Source organism: Perca fluviatilis, chromosome 14, assembly GCF_010015445.1.
Source record: "Perca fluviatilis chromosome 14, GENO_Pfluv_1.0, whole genome shotgun sequence".
NCBI classification, from domain to species: domain Eukaryota; kingdom Metazoa; phylum Chordata; class Actinopteri; order Perciformes; family Percidae; genus Perca; species Perca fluviatilis.
Genome location: NC_053125.1, coordinates 24,851,487 through 24,869,837, shown reverse-complemented (window position 1 = coordinate 24,869,837; position 18,351 = coordinate 24,851,487). Strand labels below are relative to the sequence as shown.

The window sequence follows — 18,351 nt, the reverse complement described above, 5'->3', positions numbered from 1 at the left end:
ATGTAAATAACACTTGCCTGCTGGCTTCTGCTCTCTGCTGTTGTTGTTGTTGCTGTAATACGAGTGCTTAGGGACATCTACAAATTACAACACCGAAAAGAGATGCAACAAAAATATTTTTTAATTTAACTTATTTTTTAAAGTAAGTGCTGTAGTATAACTAGCAGGAGACAAGTAATAATTGAGGTAAGTTTGGAGACATTACCTTATTTAATCATTAAATTAATAAATATTTTTGTTGCATCTCTTTTCGGTGTTGTAATTTGTAGATGTCCCTAAGCACTCTTACTGCCCGGTAGTAACAGCAGCAGCAGCAGCAGAGAGCAGAAGCCAGCAGGCAAGTGTTATTTACATAAACTTCTGGTGTACTTACAAATTTTACAATCCATCGTTTTATGAGTGCATAACTTATTTGTACTACTGTAGACGTTTGGTATCATTTCGGGCATTATTAGTGGGGTAATGTTAAGAGACACTTCGGATCCATTAGCCTCTGCGCTAAGCTATTCAGCTGATAACGCTACGCTACGCTAACGCTCCCAATGTTCGACCCAGGTGAAAAAAGCTTCTGGGGGGGTGTTTGGCTCGAGGTCATGGTGCAAAGGACCCTAGGGTGAAATTACTCCGAACCATCACTTTAAGCTGTGCTTGAAGCTGTTGTCCTGTGAGCCGCCTATCATGCAAGCTGTTGACTCTCAGAAACTTGTCTTCTGATTCTGTTGTGGCTTTGGGTCTGCCAGACCTCTTCCTGTCAGAGTTTCCCCCAGTTTCTAAGTGCCTTTTGATGGTGAAGAATACTGTACTCACTGACACCTTGACTTCCTTTGCAATTTCTCTGTAAGAAAGACAACATTCTTAAGTGTTATAATGGTCTGTCTCTCTTCCATTGTTTATTGCCTTTTTCCCGCCATTTTTATAGCAACACACTACTTTCTGCAGTACAATACTGTTCAAATAATGCTCACGAGGGTATGGTACCACAGTGTGTTCCAACAATACTTTTATACAAACAGAAGGGGTTGTAAGTAATCCAGAGAAGATGGAACACCTGTGGGAATTGTTAGCACCAACTTTCAAAGCTTGATCAACCTCCATTGCTGCAGAAGAGCTTTATGTTGTTAACCCATTTCTTGTTCCTTAAAAAGGCCATTTTGTAAAATACTGAAATGTACATTATGTTTCAGTTTTGGGTAACCTTACTTTTTTATTTTTTAACCTCAGGCAGTTCACCACTTACCTTTGTACCATTTCAAGCTATTCATTGGACTTGAACTGCTAAAATTTCAATAAAAAACAAAAAAAATTGGGGTTTTCTAAAACTTTTGACCGGTAGTGTATATATATATATATAAAGACCTGACAATCACTCTGAAAGTAAAAGAAGGTTTTTATTCTTGTGTTTTAAACTTGTTGTTGGGTGATTATTGATTACATTAATGACAGATTATGCCTTTAAGAAAATTTTTTGTATTACAGACCAGTATTATACTACAGATATGTTATCTACAGATATATGATCTGTAGTGGGTTCTCATTTTTAATTGTCCTTTATAGTGTTTTTATAGTGAATGTTGTAGTAAAACTCTGGCTTTCGGTTGTCACCCTACCACTCCAAATGTGAAACTGATATTTACAAATATGCAATAATGCAATGAAAGTCAAACAAGTAATTGGGTATGTGTTTTCATTTATATCTACCATTTAATATTCCAATCACTGCTGTCAGTCCCATAGAAGAACATAACAGCGCGTATTGTTTGGGAATTATACAGGCTTACATGAAGTACGTGACCACCCCGCCAGCGAGATCAACAAGTGTCTCAACTCTTCTCTCTCTATGGCTATGGCTAAGGCCATATGGTCAAATCTTTTTCTTTTATTAAGCATATAATAACAATTACTTATAACAAAACTTATTTTGCTAGTCAATTGCAGTTATACGACAAAAAGAACTACTAGATGATAAAATGGTATTTTACAATGACCGTGAATGCACCACTAATTTACCTACTGTAATTGAACATACAGTACCATCAAATTATGTGTTGTTTCTTCCACAACTCTGAGTCTTTAACTGCAGACTGTTAGTTGTTCCAGAGTTGGAATCAGTTCCAGTGAAATACTGCCACATTTTAACATTACACCGTTTAGTTTCAGCATTTAACTGTATTTAAGCAAGTACTGTCTAACGTTACCTGCTGTGAATGGTAATGTTAACTAGCGTTACATGCAGCGATGCTTCTGATGCCTCTGATGTCTGTTTTCGAGCACCAGAGAGCAGCTCCAAACTTATTTTTTAATAGTATGTGCCCTTGCTAGTATGTACTAGCAGGAGATAAGTTATAATTGAGGTAAGTTTGGAGACCCTACCTTATTTAACCCTTGTGTGTTGTTGGGGTCTGTGGGACCAGTTTTCAATGTTTGCTAAAAGAAAAATTATGCTATTTATTATGTCTTCTAACTCAAACTCACTGGCCTTGGCTCATTTTCTGTGAAGAACATAAAAATTAACTTATTTTCAATGACTGCACATGGTACACCTCCCCTACACATAAGGGGAGGTGTTCGGGTCTTTCTGCACCTGCTATTCCCACACAAAGTTACAAAACTGTTACATTTCAAGCACTTTCACCTGTTCTGATTAAGTTCTAAGAAATAAGCACCAATAATGATCAAAAATCGTGTTTGTATTGTCCTACCTTTTTTATAATTTAATTTCCTTGTTTTCTCACAAAAAATGAAAATGATCATATGATCATAAATGTGATCTCACAGGGGTAAATGAACCATAAATAATGTATATATCATTGGTAATTGAGCTAAAGTAAACATCTATTAAGTATTTTTACATAAATTGATATGGCTGTATTAATTTAAAAGCCTAATAATGTGGTGGGTCCACCAGACCTGGGAACATTGGCTGTGTAACAAAAATATGAACACCACACAAGGATTAATCATTAAATTGATGAATATTTTTGTGTCGGTGTTGTAGTTTATAGACGGTCCCTAAGCACTCGGCTTACTGCCATCTCACTGCTGGCTGCTGGTAGAGACCAATAGGCTTGTTCGAGATGAACTGCGCCTCGCCTGTAAAGTGAACGAGAGCAGGTGGCAGTAGCAGGGGGCGGTGACAAAAATTTACTGTCAAGTCGGACAGTTTCCAGCCTTTTCCAGCAGCCTTCAGGCTGAACAGGAAGTCACAGAAACACTGTGGTCCGATTCCGATTTAATAAAATGTTATCAGACCCATATATCAGCTTGTACAGTCTCCAGTTGTTTTAATTATGACGGAGTAGCTGTCAAAATGCTCTACATGCCATCTGTGTACAACACACTGTAGATGATCCGTAATCTGAATGGATTTAGTCTCTCTGACTTCTATACATAACTATCAGTGGTTTGTGCAGAATAAGCCTTTAAATCAGACAAATAGCAGTTAAAATCCCTCCAATTCAAAATAAAAGAAAGTTTATATAAAACGTCATCATGTTAAGTCGATTCTGAACCAATCAGCTGTTAGATCAGCTGAGAGGACGGTGTTTCCCAGCATGCCCTGGGTCCGCCTGGGTCTTGCAGTTGGCGAAAAGCAACTGTGCTGCCTGCGTCTCAGAACGGCGGCCGCCTTGATCTTATGAGGTTATCGTTGCCCATGTGTGCATGACGTCAGAGCAAGTCGGGATCAAGTCTGACACAAATGTAACCGGCATGCATTGGGTGGCGATCGCCGGTGATCGATTCTGCGCAGATCTGGCTCATCTCGAACGAGCCTAGTGTTATTTCTCCAGGTTGGAGAACAGCTCGTTTTGATGAAAATTAGTTTGTAGCTCATTGTTTACCTTACTACGTTAGGAAAGACGCGTCGTTTGTGATTTAATAACATTTCGCTATAGAGTAATTGATCCCAGAAGTTTGAATCTGTAAATATCTTTCTAACTTTGCTCACGTTTATAAAACCGAGGGCAAGGATTATTAATCCGTGCGAACAGTTTATAAAACCAAGGGAAAAAAAATTTATTCTGTGCGCACATTTTTTTTTTTTTTTTCTTCAGCTGACCCCAGGGGGGCTCCGTACCTCTGCCTTCGTGTCCATGAATCAGCCTCCATCACACCTCTCAGGAATGAGCCAATGCTAACGTTAGCAGCTCTGCGCCTCCAAAGCAAAGCATGTTTTGCTATAATTAGCATGTTTGCTAACGTCATTTTCCCCGGCCGTGTACTGTGCTAAAAATGCCTGACATACTTAACGACAACACACAGTGTTTTTTGACATGACTAGCGGCTAGAAACGGGAAGGTCTCGCACCAAGAGGACAGACATTTTAACGCATACTTCTTTTTATGAGCTGTTTTATCCATTTTCAGTTCAGTTGACTTTGCCTTGAACGTAAGCTTGAAAGCGTGACGAGTGACGCACAGCACATCAGGCGGGCTTGTTTTGGGTTGGGTTGCCAGGTAGTACCAGACATATCCTCCAGTCTGGACATATCACAGAAACTGTGAAACACCCATTTGAGTCATATGATATCACAATGAAATCAGGAGATTAGCGGGACAAATTACAAATGGGGAGCAGAGGGACAGGATAAATGGTTAAAAGTAGAGAGACTCCCACGTAAATCGGGAGTGTTGACAGCTATGGCATATATAGGCCTACTGTAACCTGAAGGTCAGAAAGACCGAAACGTGTCAATAAATATTTCAGGACTAACAAGCAAAACGTAACCAGATGTTGCATTATCAAAACATCTACACACTAAATACCTCTTTATTGTTTAAAACCACAATAGTGCTTCACTGCCAAATATAGCGAGGAACCAAATGTGTTTAGACTCAGCAGAGTAAGATATCAGATGAAAGATAAGAGATGCTATGCACCGTGTGGCATCCAGATGTCAACACAGTTTTAGTTTTTTTTTATAATTCTGTATTGACACATTGGGACAGAAAGAAAGAAAGAAAGAAATACATATCAATCAAATGATATATGAAAAAATAAATTACTTATAAAACATAAGGCATCCACACATATAGACAATGATATAATTAAGTCAATATAACTTACTCAGAGGCTACAGAAAATACTTTTAGGAGTTGTTCACGAGACTGACTATAATTATAGTTTTAAAGTAAATTAATAACAGCATAATGTTTTATTAAGTTCTCTCTGTCCTGATCTCTAGTATACTACTCTACTATATACTAGTACAGGAAACTAGAGTTTGTACATCTTTAGTAACATTTAAAACAGGTTCAAACATGTGGCTTTATTTTAACAAGCCGTTAGTGTCACCTAGTGGAGAAAAAGCTAACAACAATGAGAACTCCTTTATTCAGGATCCAGTCTACAGGAGAGGGCAGGGACAGCATCTAGTTAAACTGAATAAAACACTTTCATCATGTTGAATGTTTGTTTATAGGATTTAAATTGATCTTTGAACTTAAAGCCCCAGTGTTTAACATTTGTAGTTGTTCATTATCAAAATCTGTATTGCCCTTCACAAACTTGTCCTTTTACATGAATATAGTCCACCACCATCAATTTCAAGTATTCCTATTAGCTAGAAATTAGTCTCCTTTTCTTTCTCTCTCCTTTCAGTCGGGTGGCTTGTGGTGTCCGTGCCACTCTCCGACATGAACTCATGGATGTATTAAGAGAACGTATAAACTCCAACAATGACAGCTGATAGACAACCTTTTGTACACCTTCGCTTAGCTGTAATACTGCGTGGCGAGAGAGAGTTGATTGCGATATATGATCTCAACGCTATATGGGATTAATTCTTACACAATGTAGCTTTAAAAGCTGAACTGCTCGACATGTTTGAACCTGTTGGGTTATTCTGCGAGCCCAAAGTTAATTTGCTGTCAGAATCTGATCGTTGTGTCTTTCAGACTTGTAACAAACTTTCTGTCCAAGAGATCATACATAATTCAGATTTTAATTCTTAAACACAAAATCATCAAGTAGAGATGAACTCAGTTCACTGAAAAACATCCTCTAGATAAACTGCTTAACAATAAATGAACATTATAAGCTTTGGTGTCTCCCCTTTAGTCTAAATAACATGCCATACCACTTTATGTACAACAGTTTATTTACCAGACAAACTGAAACTCAATTTCTTAAATATTTATTTATGTAAAATAAGCAAATGCAAGAAACAATTATTGTGAACTCAGATATTAAATGTTATGTATATACAGTGCATGTTATCATTTATTTACAAGTAAGTAATTACATAAATCTGTACTACATTCTCATTACCATCAACTAGCGTAGCAACTACCAGCTAGCATTATTGTTAAATACACTAAGTCCATGTTTCTGAAACATCTGAATGGGCTTTAGAGGTCCACAGCAGCAGCAACAGGTTCTGATCACAACTGGATCAACTTTCACAGCTTATTAGTGCAAAATACTTCATCAGAGTTAATAAATGGCCTACTGTAAAAACGATAGCCTTCTGTGTAAAGAATAATACAGAAATATAACAGCTGAATCGGACATGATTAAAAATGGTAATACAAAGTTCCAGTTTCAATTACACAACACAATAAAAAGCTGTAGTTTGGTCGATTCTGCAGCTTCAGATCACAGAGGATCAAGAAACATTAAGAGTAACAACAGAAACTAACAGATGTGAAGAGTCTGAGTCGACCTTACTGCTTCATTCACTGCGGTTGCAACACCTTTTACGTTTCCTTCAGTTTCTCAGCAACCGTTTGTATTAGAAAGACAAACAAATTATATAATAAACCCATGTATGTCACCTACCTGCCCATACTGCTGCAACATGTGAACATATGATATTATGCAAATAATTTGTACTTAAATGGACCCTGAAAAATGTTGCAACAGTCATTTAGATGTAATAAAACTCTTACTATGGCATAATTTTTCAATTTTTAGTTTTTTTTTGTTTATTTGAGACCAGAGTTATCAAACCACTGAATTGGCTTTTATATCAATTTTGTCTAATTGTGATAATTGTCGTCATGAGGGCCAGTTGCAACACCATGTGTGGACAGTTGCATGTGGGGACCCCTATGACAGTATAACTAGTGATGTTAGCCTAACACATTAGCTTTAACACATGGTACCTAATTCTGTTAAGAGCTAAGAAACTGCACATTCAAACTATATAATTATAAATATCAATACTTAAACAGTTAAGACAAAAGATCTGGGGTCTCATTTATAAAACTGTGCGTAGGATCCTTACTATAAGTGTACGTGCGCCCAAAAGCCCAAATTGGCATACGCCGAAAAAAAGTCAGATTTATAAAACCGTGTGTATGCACACCTGTAAGCAGTGTTCCCTTTATAAATCACAGATTGACTACAATTGTGCGTACATGGATCAGCCTCTTATCCCGCCCTGTACACGCCCATTTTTAACCATAAATAGTCAATGTAAAGCACCTCATGAATGCTGATAAGTATGTTAATGACCCTGGCAGTTCTTTCGTTACACCGAAACATGCCGAATCATGACGACTGGCGGAGAAAAAGCAAAAAACCTCTCAGACGCTCGGGAATTGCTGCCAATTGAATTATAATTTCGGCCTGTTGTCGCACAGTGTAGGGAAACCGGATCTATACTACTTTTATTAATAAAATCTTCCAAAACAGCAGGCATTACGGCACTTGGGGACAGCTTCGATATACCAGACGTATATAATAAGATTTAACAAAACTATATATTATATCCAAACAAGCCTTACGGTAGGGTTCCACACAGCGAAACACCTCGCTTATTTCGGCCAGCGAAAGTTTGCCTCGGGGGGCGTGGTCGCGAAAACAACACGCAAGACCGCAACATTTTTTGGGCTGTCAGAAGACAGGGCGGTAAAAATGCACAGCAGCAAACCATCGGTAAAATGTTAGCTCATAAATGCTCTGGTAACCTGGCTATGTAGCCTAGCTGCCTTGCTATGCTTACAATGAAATGCAATGTCCGAACATGCTAGCGGGTGACCTGTCAGCTAGCTGAATCATTTTGAGTGTTTAAACTATCTACAGTGGTCTATTTGGTGGTGTGTTTGCCCTGTTTAAGTTCGTGTGACATATAAACAACAATCCGTGTTGCTACAAGCGTCAATGTTCGCCAATAAAACATGTAATCAAACAAATGCACAAGTAGCCTAGCTAGCTAGCTACCTGGCTAGGCTACAATGAAATCCAATGTCCGAACATGCTAGCGATTAGTCGGCTAGCTGAAAAGTTTGAGTGTTTAAACTAACATATACAGTGATCTATTTAGTGGCGTATGTGCTCTAATTAAGTTTGTGTGTCATATAAAACACAATTTGTGTTGATAGAAGTACCGATGTTCGTGTAGAAACATTTTAATCACATCAAAATTTTCATGATACGGCGCTGATGACCTCCGCCATCTTGGTCAGACTTTTTTTGTAACTCCCGCCTCCAAACACAAACACACAGACCTGATTGGTTCTCGAGTGGTCCTCATTTGAATAAAGTTAAACTTTCGTCAACTTTATTTCGCTTCCCTCGGCGATTCGCTCTCATCTCCCTCAATCAGGGCGAATTTCGTCTCCATTCAACCTCAATGAGAGCAAAGCGAAATTTCGCTGTGTGGAAACCTACCGTAAGTGATGAAGTTGAAGATTATATATAATATTTATTTAAAAAAAAACACTTAGCTGTCAGCCATTTCCCTCTGGAAACAGCCGGTTTCACCCAGAGTGGCAAGGACCTGTATTTGGACCGGGATGGCACGGTTCCGGCGCGTTGCCCTCTCTTCTGGACCCAATTCAGTACATAGATCCAAGAGTGCAGCTATATTACTGTTACAGCTATATTAGGGAATTTAAATCGGCATATGAGCCAGTCATCGTCATGGTCCCTGAAGTCTCTTTCTCTCCTGATTCTTCCATTCCAGTCCTCCTGCAGGGCCAGCAGTGCCATCATGCAGCATTACGCACGGGTTCACCGCAGTATTTATATGTTTAGTCTACAACAATTTGTGATTGTTAACACCTTGCTAAAATCACAGCATCAACTAGTGGTATCCCCCACCCCAAGATACAATTTGAAATTGAAATGTAATAGGCAAACACACTTCTCTTCATGCAGGTTTTGTTATGAACAGTATTTAAGTTTGGACCGATAACGAGGACATAGAGCGTAACGATTGCGCGAGAGCTTAACAGCTGTATTTCCAGACTTTGACATTTGATGATATATGCACAGTTTAAAGACAGATATTTAGTTATTTACACTGTGTTCTGCCATTATCTAATGCTAGGTTTTTTTTTATTTGATGATATCCTGTATTCCATGCAGTCGGGCCGTCTCCTCCTCCTGCGCTCCGTAGCGGACAATGTGACGGCGAGACAGCACCGATTAAATATTAAGAACGAGTTTTTATTTAAGATTTGAGTTGGAGGTGTTTATGGAACAATTATCACTCAGTACAAACGCAAATAACACTGCTGGATTTAATCTTCATGATATGTATTGAAGAAATGTGCGTGAGGCATTAATACTTAAACATAAGAGTAGCCTAATCGTTATTCCCACGTGTACTTTCTGCAGTCTGACTTCAGTTCACCACCTCACCATATGCGTCGCCAATTCCTATTTAGTCTCCACAATGTGCGTACGCATCGGTCAGAGTTTGCGTGGAGGACCGCACATTCTCCAGTCAAGTTTGTTTTTTATAAATCACAACCTTTGCGTGGGAAGTGGCGTACGCACGTTTTCAGCCCCATTTTGTGCGTACGCCACGTTTATAAATGAGACCCCTGGTCATAAAAAAGGTACTTTTTCACCTTGAATGTCAGTTCTCCTAGAAGGAATGATGACATGTGGCTGTTAACTTCCAGAAAGAAGGAGGGGCCTACTGAGCATGTACAGTAGGAGTGTCATGACTCTAGCTCATTCCTGATTGGAGAAATCAGCAATGTTGCCACTGCCACACGTTGCAAGCGTCCCCACTCTCCCCTACTAAGTTGTTAAAATGTCAATACAAACATCAACAACACAGATTCCTTTCTCAGCGTTATGCGTCCCCTGAAGCAAACATGTTTTAGTTAGGAGTTAGGAGACCTCATTGTGCTTTATATGGTCCATATATCTGTTGAACTCAGTTTTGTTTTTCACATTTGAAACTCTGAATTCTGTCTGTGGCAGGATGTGGATTAACTTTCAGTAATCGGACATTTTAAATGGACATGTGCTATGCATGTGTTTGCAGTTTTAACTTAATGCGGCACTATTGAACTGTGGGTGAGAAGAGCCATTGGAGAGATCAGTGAGGCTTAAGCAACCTACACATGATCTGCAGTAAAACCGTGAAGTAGGGCGTAGGGTTTAGGGCACAGAGCTCAGAGCGTGGTAGGATTGGTTGCGCCTTGAAACAGGGCTGGACTAGGACAAAAATTCGGCCTTGGCATTTGTGCCTTGGCAGGTGGCCCACACCCACCGTGATTGGTCAGACACATTCCCTGCAGACAGTCCTCTTAAAATATGACTGCATTCTATGATGAGTCGCCTAGTGTTCTGCGTTCATGTGATAGTTTTGGATCCTTCAAAAGGAGTCTCAAGACTCATCTGTTGATCTTACACTTAAATAATTCATTCAATTCAACCATTTAATTTATGGTATTTGTTTAATTGTTTTGTTATTATTGATATTTGATATTGTATTGCCATTATTGTTATTATTACTATTTTGCTTAATATTGGCATAGCAACTTTTAAAAAATGTTTACTGTTATTTTTAACTATTGTAAGATTCATATTTTGTCGCTTTGGACAAAAGTGTCTGCTAAATACAATAACCATAACCATAACCCTTCCCAAAAGCTACAGTAAAGCTAAGAGTAGTATATGCCCTGGAAAAGAAAAGAGAAGCTAATTAAGCAATTCAAACACTGATGATTGTATCAACACTGATTTTTAGATCACACAGAGTTTTCAGCTACCCAATAGGCTAAGAGCTTTTCTTCCAAATATGGTATGCTCGTGAATATTTAGATGAGCTGTGCACTGATTGGTTGAGCGAATTGCCATACGCAGACATTAGAGATGCACGCTGATTGGTTGAGCGAATCCCCAATACACACACATTAGAGACGCGACAGAATCTCATATTCCAGACACTGCAATGTTTCATTACCAAATTCACTTCTGAGACTTTTTTATGTGAGAAATCAACTATATCAAGCTCAAATATGGGCCATTTCACGAAAATTGATGGCTAATTGCAAATATGGTAAGACTGTGTGTCGGGACTTCAGCGGCGGTGCTGCTGCCTCGCCGCCCGGCCTGCCTTCCTTCACAGACCCCGGCCTGCTGTGAGCTCCGTTACGGCTGGCAGCCCTGACAGAGCTCCAGGGCCTGTAACTCCCCTCTTCCTGCTAGCTAAATGGCCCGTTGTGTGAGAGTGAGAGCGCGGTCAGCGAGCTTGTTACACCAGCAATCTCTTACCACATGTTACACACAATGTCACGCCACTTAGCTATACAACATATACCTAAATGTCTTATAAAGCTAACAACGGTGTCCGATTTCAAGTTAATTAATATTTGTGAAGTTTAGCTAGGTGTTTCGTTAGCTGCGACTGTCCCTTCAATCCTATCTATGTGTAGCTACAAATCACGGATAGTTAGCTTCATTTTTGGTCGTAATTCGAGTATATTTACAGTTTGAATTTCATCACGCCACTTACACAACATCTAACTAAATGTATTATAAAGCTAACACCGGTGTCCGATTTCAAGTTAATGAATATTTGTGAACTGTAAGGGTTTCGTTAGCTGCGACTGTCCCTACAATCCTATGTGTACAAGATTGCGGCTAGTTAGCTTCATTTTTGGTCGTAATACGAGTATATTTACAGTTTGAATTTCATCACGCCACTTATACAACATCTAACTAAATGTTTTATAAAGCTAACAACAGTGTCTGATTTCAAGTTAATGAATATTTGTGAACTGTACGGGTTTCGTTAGCTGCGACTGTCCCTTCAATCCTATGTGTACAGATTGCGGCTAGTTAGCTTCATTTTTGGTCGTAATTCGAGTATATTTACAGTTTGAATTTCGTCACGCCACTTATACAACATCTAATTAAATGTCTTATAAAGCTAACAACGGTGTCCGATTTCAAGTTAATGAATTTTTGTGAATTCCAGAGGAATTCTAAGAGGAGGCTAGCTAGCTCCATCCAGCCACAGGCTCTATCACATCCAGCCGCAGGCTCTATCAATGAGACTCGCGGACAAGAGGCGTGTATTTCACCGATCGTTTGTTTAAATAACTCAACACATTATAATTACACACATTATAAGATTAACTGGAACCTGTGGTAAGAGATTGCTGGCGTAACAAGCTCGCTGACCGCGCTCTCACTCACACACACCTGGCATTAGGAAGAGGGGAACTGCAGGCCCTGGAACTCTGTCAGAGCACCGGCTTTTAGTAGTCCATTAGCCCACAAAACGGTGACTTTGCGCGGGTATGAAGTGCCATAGGTTGCCAGCCGTAACGGAGCTCAATCGAGCTCACAGCGGGCCGGGGTCTGTGAAGGAAGGCAGGCCGGGCGGTGAGGCAGTAACCCAGGCAGCACTGGCCGCTGAAGTCCGACACACAGTCGGACAAAATTTGCAATTAGACATACATTTTTGTAAAACGGCCCATATTTGAGCTTTACATAGTTGATTTATTGCATAAAAAAGTTTCAGAAGTGAATTTTGTAATGGAATAGCAGAGATCTGCGTGACCTAGATTCATAAGACTACCTGATCTCAGGTCAGTTGTGTAGCCTATGTAAATGTTGGAACGTGACCGATCTCTTAATACACCCACGGCTGTGACAAAGGTTCCGGATTTTGAGATGCTTACGTAAGCAACTAGCTTTGTTGAGATTCGCCCGTTTTCAGCGGCAGTTTCAAAATATGAGATTTTCATAGTAAAGGGGTGTCAATGGGTTTTTGAGCTCATATATATGTCCTATTTACCCACTGAATTGTTGTTATTCAACTATGACAGGGTAAAATCGGTTTTGCATTCTATCACCCCTTTAAGCAGTTAGGTTACCTGACAGCCACTAACTTTAATGTTACAGCCAAAGTGCTTGTTGTTGTTATGACGTGAGGCACACATAAAGGCCATTTTACAGTCGCCGCAGCCGAGCTGGCGCATCCAGAGGTCGCTTCCAGAGGTCGCGCATCACTCTATTTTTTTCAGCGGCAACAGGAAGCATGAACGAGCTCAAGGGTAACCAGATGCCAGGACTCTCAGAGTGACTGAAAGTCTCTCTTGTAAACTTACTGGGTTAAGTTGAGTTTTTTATGGTGAATGAAAGGCTTGATCCGATGAAGTAGGTCATTGAATCAAATCAAAGCATTGACGTCAATGCTGCGGCCACTTCTGCCGTTGTTTCTTTTTCTTCTTCTTCTAGTCCATAGCAAAGTCGGTAGCCTTTCCTCATTAGCGCCACATCTGTTCAGGAGAATACTGCAACTGGGGTGGTGATGGCGCAGTGGATGTAACACATGCCTTTGGTGTGGGAGACCTGGTTTCGATTCCCACTACAATACATCTACCAATGTGTCCCTGTGCAAGACACTTGACCCCTAGTTGCTCCAGAGGCGTGCGACCTCTGACATATATATATATATATATAGCAATTGTAAGTCGCTTTGGATAAAAGCGTCAGCTAAATGACATGTAATGTAATGTAACTAGTGTTGCGACCCCCACGGGCGAGTATAAACAGTTACAGTGCAGATCCATTTTTGCAACACGACTGAAGCGTGGTGTCATGACGTAATACATCCATGGTTGATGCCCCACACCCCTGACCGGCAGCTGATTGGACAAACGTGTCACGTGGGTCTGGCTCCTCGAGAATTTTAAACCGACTGTCATGGCGGCTCAGACAGACACTCTCCTCATCCTCGGCTTCTTCCCTGTCATGATGTTGTTTCTGCTTCTCTGTATAGCCAGCCACCTCTCCTCCTTCCTCTACTTCAGGTAATGCTGATGTTGAAGCAGCTATTAGCCCCAAACATGTCAGAAATGTTGGCACATTTTGCGGCATCCGCCTGTAGATTCTTAATCTTTTCCTCCCGTAATTTCTCTGCACCTCCGCACTTTGGTGGTCGTTTGTCCATTTTAAGGTGGATGCTAAACTTCCAGCATAAGCATAACTTTTACAGCTTGTGTCTCAGGCCAGGAGTGGGGAAGGGTGTTCCCAGAGTTGATTGGGTCAGGCCAGTGCCAATAAAGACAATTAACCAATGGGCCGCTGTCAGTTCTTTATGGGCCGGCGCGTCCAAATAAAGAAAAGAAAAAAAAGGCCTATAAATTATATCGTCGATTCAGCCCAAAAGTGCGTCGGCCCAGTGGGAAAATGCCCGGTATGCCAGATGGCCAGTCCAGCCCTGCATTGAAAGGTCAGGGGCAACGAGGTCAAAGTTTAAATAAGTTGAACTTTGATCTCAGCTGCAATTCTGAGCGGAGCACCAAGGGAAGTGACCCGAGTTGTCTCCACCGCTCTCCCCATAGGAAAACAATGGCACACCCAGCGCAGAGCAGTTTTAACGTGGATCATGTGTAGCAACCAGTGGTGTAGTCTACGTGATAGGCAGGTATAGTATACCCACTAAGAAATCTCCTGGATTTCCATATACCGACCTAAAAATGTGCTATGATATGCAACTTTCACTTCAGATATTTGGATTCACAAATACGGGTTTGAGTAATGTGACAGCAAACTAAACTAACACTGCAGAACATGCAGAGAGACGTAGGTCCCTGATGTGAAAGCCCCCTCACTGCATTATATTCCATTATATATTTGATATATTTTGAATGTCATCTGTGTTGTCATAGGATAAATAAAAGGTATTCCCACCATAAATTGGTGCATACAAGTGAGTCAGAATGCAGGAAATGAAGTCTTTGACGCACAAAATAACCCTGGGGGAGGACACCCAGACCCCACACTTCATCCCCCCCACAAAGGCCCATTCTGAAAAAAAAAATATATATACATAATTTTATTTTTTTGTGTGTATATATATATGTGGTACAGTATACCCACTACAATACATTAGATTACACAACTGGTAGCAACTTTACCTGCCAGGCAATAAGAAACTAGTATGTTTTGTATCTCAGTGCTCAAAAATGTAATGGTAACAGTTTGGTCTCACTAAAGTTGTGGATTCAACGGTTTCCACTGATCCACCTGCTGAACTGTAACTATTGTCTGAGCAGAAATCTTGTTCTCTCGGGAGACAAAGACTGAATAAACAGTCAGCAGAGCTGCTGCTACTGTCAGTCCCATTCCATAGTGGAGCCCGATCCTTCCCCCACTCTCTGGTTGTGGTGGACTTCCTGTGTTTGGTGTCTCAGGTTTGGGCAGATCCCTCGCTGCTGTAAAGAAAACAGACACATCTGTTTCATTTCATTGAATTCATGTGAAGAAAAAACATTTCACTGTAGGAGAAGGAACTGTAGGGTTTGTGGAAGTCCACAGTACTTTTCTTCTCAGCTCCTTATTGATCTTAATAGCTGCTGAATTGAACCTTTAAGAAAGTTGTCCCCTCCACTCTGCAGTGTGTGGATGGTCTGGCAAAGCGAGACTAACTTACCAGTGACTTTGAGACGGCATTCAAAGATGTTGCCCCAACTATTATCTGTGACCACATCACACTTGTACAGTCCCGAGTCTTAAGTCCTGAGTCTGGACACATGAAGTCTGAGTCGTCCTTCTCTGAGGACGTCTTTGTCCCACTGGACTCGTCCTACAAACTGTTCATCCTGAGACTCTGGGACCTCAACTCCTTCATGGAGATGAAACAGGACTGAAGGCCTGAGGACAGTTAACAATTCACAATAGATTACAGAAGAGTTGAGTGGATGTTTGGTTAGCGTTGTAACCATCCATTCCGTGTGGTTCTCCTCTGCCTGATTAGGGTCAGAAGGTGGCTGAGAGATGTGTGTGTGTGTTTGTGAGTTATGGCCTGCATTCAAATCATGTTTAATTTACTATACAGTCAATTTCTATATGCCTGCATTACTGTTATGTAGGCTATTAAATGGATTACTTACAGCTAGGTGCAAAAACCTATGCGTATAACAGGCATACACATGTCCAAGCACTGGCTGGCAATCTGCCATGTCTTGTACTGTTTCGCTGAAGAGCCCCATCCACTCCAGATCCACTACAGGATGTGTAGGAGACTCTTGACTTGAGTTATGGCTAAAACTGTGCCACTATTCAGTTTGACTTTATCCACCCATATTAATACATACTGCCCTTCTGTGAGCTGTCCCTTTTTTGTGTGGACATAAATAGGTTTAACCACTCTGGTACTGTCTAGTCAGCTGACTGGCTATTGTCAGAAGCTTCAACAACTGCCGTGTCCTTCAAATGTGCGGCCCCACAACACCAGGTGTCTTCTGACCTCCCTTCCTTCTCAGGACTTTGTCTAAGGTATTAAAAGAACCAAACAAACATCAAGGTTATTACATCACTGATTGATTCATGGGCTTGCTCTGTATTATCCACTCATCTTGTACAACGCTGGACAAGCGTTGTACAAGATGAGTGGATAATACAAGATAATACACTTTGAATTGCACTGTTGCTGAGATGTGCTATATAGATAAAACTGCCTTGCCTTCAAAATAATACATATCTTTTTTTTTTGTTTGCCTCTTAGAGGGAAACAACTGGGAGCCACCACATATTTTAATTAATTAGCTAATTGTGTCAGTTAAGACTGAATTATTAAAAGGTCACTTGTTTGACTGCAGTATTTATTTACATAAGCATCATGTTTGGGGAGCATACATTATAAAGAAAACAAAATAGTAGCTATGATCATCTTTATTCTTTCAAAGTAGCCTAAATAGCATGGCTCTGACATCTGACCAAGTGAGGTAAACTCTGGAAGGGGGAGTGCTTTGCTGTGAGACATCAATCAGCTGTGTGCTCACTGCAACCACCTTAGTGGGCAAACTATCTGAATGTCAAATCATCTTAAATATTTGATTAAAAAGAAGCATTGTAGGAGCCCATACCTGAAACATTTTAATCATTGTTTGAAACTGAGTGTGTGTGTGTGTGTGTGTGTGTGTGTGTGTGTGTGTGTGTGTGTGTGTGTGTGTGTGTTTTGTGTGTGTGTGTGTGTGTGTGTGTGTGTGAGAGAGAAAGAGCGAGAGAGAGATTTTATTACACAAAACATTTAGTGAACATCCTCTTCAATGAAATCTCAGAAGAGATTTTTTTTCACTGTACAGTACCTTAAACTTGATGTGCCCTAACTATTTAACTACTTTGTTTCTCTCTCATATAACATGCAGTACAGTAGCTTGTGTAAATTGTACATTTGCATGAAAATTACATTTTGAAAATATTTTTTGGGCATTTTGATCATTCCCAGATCAGACAAACATATTTTAATCAATTATATCTGCATATCAATAGTCCACTAAATTACAAGATGGATCTTGACAGAGGGGCCCCTAAAAAATGTGACTCACAGAAGATAGCACATGCTCTACATCGCACCCCAAATTAGCTGACAACTGGCTCACTCTGACTGCTTAATCCTAATCATTCTATAATGTAGACTGAATCTCCTTTAAAAAGACATTAAGACATTTCTGTAAAATCATGCTAAGTTAGTTTAGAAAAGGCAATAATAAATGTGCAATTGTAAAAATATAATTACATTTCATGAAAATGAAGCTTACTTAGTGATTAAAAATATTACATAGTAAGTCATATCTGGGTATGTTTACATATGTACACTAAAGATTGCCATAATAATCCCCATAAGTGTAAAAAGTCAGTTTTTGCTCTTTTGTCTTGCATTTTCAGTAAAGGTTGCCAAAAGTTTAGAAAACTAAGCCCAACATCACATCATGTCAAAACAAGTACCAAAACCACTGTTGCTCTAATCTATATGAAAACTAATATCATCTTGTCATCTCTACTCACCTCCAGACTGATCTCATGAAGTGGCGTATGTATGACATGCCAATTCGTATGCCATTATCGGCGTGTTATCAAGATGCATACTGGCTTTTTAGCGTGTTTATCAACGCTGTTTGGCCTCCATTGACTTACATTACCTTGCGATTGCGTGTCAATTTATGCCGTAGCAAGTAGTATGAAAGGGCGAAAATCTGCGTAGGGAGGTTGGTCGGAGTGGGGGATGGGTAAAACACAGGACTTTCACCCAGGAGATCGGGGATCATGTCCCGCGTGTCACGTTTCCTAAACTCAACTGTTGCTTTCTTCTTTTCCTAAACCTGACCGGTTATACTTTTGATAAACCCAACGTGTCATGTTTCCTAA

The 18,351-nt window shown here is 40.1% G+C and overlaps 1 protein-coding gene and 1 long non-coding RNA gene across 2 annotated transcripts in view; one reads left to right on the top strand and one right to left on the bottom strand.

Moving 5' to 3' along the window:
* LOC120573135 overlaps positions 1–18,351 on the top strand; it is a 563,511-nt gene that overhangs the window by 62,351 nt on the left and 482,809 nt on the right. The gene's annotated exons all lie outside the window — the stretch shown is intronic.
* LOC120573092 (myosin heavy chain, fast skeletal muscle-like) overlaps positions 1–18,351 on the bottom strand; it is a 697,218-nt gene that overhangs the window by 229,797 nt on the left and 449,070 nt on the right. The gene's annotated exons all lie outside the window — the stretch shown is intronic.